The sequence below is a fragment of the Molossus molossus genome, unplaced genomic scaffold (genome assembly GCF_014108415.1).
Source record: "Molossus molossus isolate mMolMol1 unplaced genomic scaffold, mMolMol1.p scaffold_m16_p_1, whole genome shotgun sequence".
Lineage (NCBI taxonomy): Eukaryota > Metazoa > Chordata > Mammalia > Chiroptera > Molossidae > Molossus > Molossus molossus.
Genome location: NW_023425344.1, coordinates 89,312,706 through 89,318,328, shown reverse-complemented (window position 1 = coordinate 89,318,328; position 5,623 = coordinate 89,312,706). Strand labels below are relative to the sequence as shown.

At 39.3% G+C, this 5,623-nt stretch overlaps 1 pseudogene; it reads right to left on the bottom strand.

Annotated features, from left to right (window-relative positions):
- Positions 1–4,799: 4,799 nt before the first annotated feature.
- LOC118631585 lies at positions 4,800–5,194 on the bottom strand (annotated as a pseudogene).
- Between the last annotated feature and the right edge of the window lie 429 nt (positions 5,195–5,623).

The following is a 5,623-nucleotide window of genomic DNA, read 5'->3' as shown; positions in this document are numbered from 1 at the left end:
CACTATATGGGTGGTTTTGAAGAAACTTCCCTCTGTTTTTACTGTATCAAGCTGGTTTTAAGTTCCTGGACAATCGAGCTAAAACAATCTTCAAGTTTTGCCTTTGATTTAATAGGATTTCTGGCCTGTGTTTAAAGATTGTCCTTGGTTTTGGACCTATTTTTTGATGTATTTTACAAGACAATTTATCTCCAGTTTTGGATTTCTGTTAGATACATTTTGTGAAAGTGTGTATTATTTTTAGTTTTAATTATGTAATTTGGTACAAATCTAGCGTTCTCCTAATGGAAGTTTATATTACTCTCACCCTAATTATATAACGGATTGGTTATAATTTATGTAAGTATTAAGATTTATGTGAACTAAAGTTACATTCTAGGAGAAAGGCACAAAATATTCATGTTTTTTTTCTAAAAGTTATAGCTTTTGGTCACCAAGAATGTAGACTAATTGAACATTGACATCTTCTGATGTTACTATTATTTTTGTTGTTTTGCTAGCTAGCAATACATACTTGTTTAAGAGATCCTCTTTTTGTTGAGTGCTTAATCTCTAATAGGGAATGCAAAACATTTGCACAACTAAGATTACATCTTTTGGCCCGGCTGGTGTGGCTCAGTGGTTGAGCATCGACCCATGCACTAAGAGGTCACCAGTTTGATTCGCGGTTGGGGTACATGCCCAGGTTGTGGGCCTAATCCCCAGTGGGGAGCATATAGGAGGTGGCCAATCAATGTTCTCTCTCATTGATGTTTCCATCTCTCTCTCCCTCTCTCTTTCTCTGTCTCTCTAATATATCAATAAAGAAAAAAAATTAAAAAATAAAATACATCTTTTGGATTTGAGAAAATGTCAACATAAGTCAATGGAACATCTGTAGGGTCTTCAAAGATTTCTATTCTGAAAAATAAAACAAAATAACTTCACTCTGCCTTGTCCTAGACCTAAAGTGGTTGGTTCATGTAAAGACAGGAAGGTGATTTCAGGTGGATACCCTATGATTGCATTCGTTAACTGCAAATTTTGCTTGACTTTTCATTATATCTCCAGGAAAATCTGCACTGTAATCTTTTTTGTTATTTTATTTTTTATCCTCACCCGAGGATATTTTTCCATTTTTTTGTACAGATAGAGTGGGAGGGAGAGAGAGGAAGGGAGAGAGAGTGAGAAACATTGATGTGAAGGGACACATCGAGTGGCTGCCACCCGCACGACCAACCAGGGCCGGGGACAAACTGCAACCGAAGTATGTGCCCTTAGCGGGAACCGAACCCGGGTCTCTCCGGACCGCAGGCCGACGCTCTAACCGCTGAGCCAAACTGGCCAGGGCTGCACTGTAATCTTGCATGTTAATTTACGATATTAGATTTCAAGGTTAAAACATTTTTAAAAATTTTTAAATCGTTATTGTTGAATGTATTACAGATGTTCCTCATTTTCCCCCCATTGACCCCCTCCTCCCCACTCCCTCCCGCCTTTTCCCACACTATTGTCTGTGTCCATTGGTTATGCATATAAGTTCTTTGGTTTATTTCTTCTCACCCCCCAACCTCCTTCCCTTTGAGGTTTGTCAGTCTAGCAAAGAATTTGTATTTCTTAATCCCTTCACCCTTTTCACCCATTCCCCCAACCACCTCCCATCTGGCAACCAAAGAAATGTTCTCTGTTTTTATGAAAATGTTTCTGTTCTGCCTGTTCATTTTGTTTGTAGATTCCATTGTCAATAGATATGTATTCATTGCCATTTTGTTTGTTCATATATATTATCTTTTTCTTCAAAAAGACCCTTCAACATTTCATATAATGGTCGGTGGTGATGAACTTCTTTAACTTTTTCTTGTCTGGGAAAGTCTTTATATGGCCATAGATTCTAAATGACAGCTTTGCAGGATAGAGTAATCTTGGTTGTAGGTTCTTGCTTTTCATCACTCTGAATATTTCTTGCCACTCCCATCTGGCCTGCAAAGTTTCTTTTGAGAAATCAGCTAACAGTCTTATGGGAACTCCCTTGTAGGTAACTAACTGCTTTTCTCTTGCTGCTTTTAAGATTTTCTCTTTGTCTTGAACCTTTTGCATTTTGATGGCGATGTGTCTTGGTGTGGGCCTCTTGGGGTTCATCTCGTTTGGGACTCTCTGTGCTTCCTGGACTTGTATGTCTGTTTCCTTCACCAAGTTAGGGAAGTTTTCTGCCATTATTGTTTCAAACAGGTTTTCGATTTCTTGTTCTCTCTCTTCTCCTTCTGGCACCCCAGGATGCGAATGTTGGCATGCTTGAAGTTGTTCCAGAGGCTCCTTACACTATCCTCATTTTTTTGGATTCTTTTTTCTTTTTGCTGTTCTGATTGGGTGTTTTTTGCTTCCTTATATTCCAAATCAATGGTTTACTTCTTGGATTTACATATTCTACTATTGAATCTGTGTAAATTATTCTTTATTTCAGTTAATGCCTCCTTCATTTCTGACTGTGCATCCATCATTTCTGACTGGTCCTTTTTTATGCTCTTGAGGCCCTCACTAGGTTCATTGAGCATCCTTATAAGCAGTATTTTGAACTCAGCATCTGTTAGGTTGCTTATCTCCATTTCGCTTAGTTCTTTTCCTGGGGTTTTGTTCTGTTCTTTCATTTAGGACCTGTTTCTTTGTCTCCTCATTTTGGCTGCCTCTCTGTGTTTGTTTCTGTGTATTACTTAATGAGAGGTATGGGGCTATCTGAGACCAGATGCTGCTTCTTTGAAAGAATTTAGGAAAACCTAAAGCAGGATCCAAGACAGGCCAATCCTATGGTCAAGCAAGTGGCAACAGCTTGGGTGGGCCTGAAAGTTGGGTGGGGCAGGGCCTCGGGGAATCACCAGGGCGGGGCTACCAGTGTGAGCCAAGTTCCTGGAGTCCAATATATGGCGACTGTCTGCCCCCCCAGGGAAGGGCTCAAAGGAACAAAGGCCTCTGATAGCACATCTGTCCTGGAGAAAGTCCCCTCTCCAGCCCTCGCTCCAATGCCAAACAGCTCAGTTCTTCCCTGTATATCTCTGGTGCCCTCAAGCTGCCTCCCCTCCAATGTTAGAGGGAGAGAGTCCGATAAGTTCATGCGTGGGCCCTTTAAGGAGCTGCCTGGGGTTCCAGCCACATCAGCTTCCCTGAGCCTCAGTTCTCACTGGTTTTTCCAGCCAGAAGTTATGGGGATTTTTCTTCCTGGCACTGGAACCCTGAGTGGGGTATCTGGTGTGGGACGGGGACCCCCTCAGTCCTCAGGGAGGACCTTCCCAGCCGAGGTGTCCTCCTGATTTTTATCTGCTCCATGTGGGTGTGGGACCAGCCCGTCGCGACTCCGCCCCTCCTACCAGTCTCGATGTGGCTGCTGCTTTAATTCCGTAGTTGTAGGACTTCTGTTCAGCTGGATGTCAGGCAGTTTTGAATGATGGTTGTTCTGTAGTTCAGTTGTAACTTTGATGTGGTTGTGGGAGGATGAGATACTGCATTTACCTATGCTGCCATCTTGACCAGAAGTCTCAAGGTTAAAACATTTAAACCCATCGTTAGTTAGGTTTAAAAATCCATAAAGGTCCATGACTTTCTCCAAAGTAGTATTTAGGTAATATAAGGTGGTGTGTTTTAAAGTGATAGTAGTTATATGTTGTGTATGTTTTAAAGTAGTGGTAGTATATGTTGTGCTAATGTATTTTCTCAGTTCTGAAGGAAATAGATAACTATATATTATAATTATTTAAATCATATATTAAGATTTTTAAAAAGCTTTATAGAAGTTGGGTTAAGTACCGTATGCAACAAATGCAGTGTAGTTTTGTTTGTCTTTTTTTATCCTCACCCAAGGACATTTTTGCACTTATCTTCAGATAGAGTGGGAGGAAGAGAGAGACATCGATGTGAGAGAGACACATTGAGTGTCTGCCACCCACATGACCCCATACGGGGCCAGGAACGAATTGCAACCAAGGTACGTGCTCTTAGTGGGAACCAAACCCAGGACTCTCTGGTCTGCGGGCCAACACTCTAACCTCTGAGCAACACCGGCCAGGGCTGCAGTGTAGTTTTTGGTTTCTCATTTAAAAAATTCATTCAGGTGGTCATGCTCCTCACAATTGCAGCTATTTCATGTTCAAAGACATAGTCCTTTATGACGTATTCCTTAGATAATTGGTCTCAAACTTGATGTTTTTAATATATAATAACAAATATTGAAAACTTCACCTTCCTCCCACCCCCTGTCTAAACCAAGAGAGTGACTATTATCATTTATTGTGATAATAAGCAATTAAATGATTATGCAAAAAATATGTTATGACATCTAGAAAATATAGTATTTTTATGTCAGGGCTATAAGTGGAATGATAGCTAAGGTCACAGCAGGGACATTATTTGGTAAATTTATTAGCTTAATTCAGTGGTGAAGAGCTTAGGCTCTGCAGTCAGACTGTTTTAACTTTGATTCTCTCATTCCCTAGCAGTGTAATCCCAGTCAAGCTTCTAAATTCTACTTTCCTTGTCTGCAGTGTGGGACTAAGATACCTATCTCACTGTGATAATTACATGAGAAAATACATGATGTGCTTAGTTAGCATAGAGCTTGGCACATCGTAAATACTCTATAAAAGTTAGTTATGTTATTGATAATAATACATTTTAATAATTTACACTTCAAAATTACACACTGATTGTATGATAGATTATAATCTTGATTGTAAGCTATTAGTGACTTTCTTTTTCACATAAAAGTTCTTAGTTTATTAATCCTCTCATGAGAAATCTGCATAGTCATCACAGATAAAGTCACTGAAGAATCTTTACTCCTTCTTTTTGCCAGCACCCACATTAGCCTCTGCAGTCCCCCTGACTTTCTTCGTTCTGTTCTTGTGTTCCTTTCTCTGTTTTCATGTGGTCTTCTTCTTCTCGTACAGGCCATGTCCAGCAAGTCTATGTTTGGGTTCATTTTTCTTTGAGTAATCCAAGGAATCATAAATCATGCCAAAGCCAGTTGTCTTGCGTCCACAAAAATGGGTTCTGAAAACAAACACAAAGATGATATCTTGTGTAGCCTTATACATTTGGCTAGTTTTCCCCGAATTTCTGTGCTGAGTACTGTTGCCTTCCTAGGGTGAAGGACGTCAATGACTGTTTGTTTCCATTGAAGTAGTCTGTTGGTCATGAACTTCCTGGTCCAGATAGTTACTGTTGTCATTCATGATGGAGGTTCATTTTCAAGCAGCCAAGGAAGAAAAAACCTCTGTTAGTGACTTTTAATCGATAAAGTTTATTTGTCTTTTACAAATATACTTTGATTTTAAGTCTTTTTTTTCCTAAGCAGGAGACTTAGGGAATTTTTACTTAGAAACATTTCTGATAAAAAGCATTTTCAAATTGGATTTATAGGATGATGGAGTTTGAAAAAATTTAAAACCTTAATAGAGCTTATATTTCACCTATGAATTTATTGGAGAGGAGACTGAGTTATGTAAGAGGAAGAAAAATCTGTAAATTTGGTTGCTGGTTTTTATGGTGCTGGATATTAGTCCCTTATGGAAAGTGGAGAAATGGGATGGTCATCTGGACAATAGAAGTCTGATATATTAAAAAAATTAATGCTACAAATATTTAATGAAGATATTTT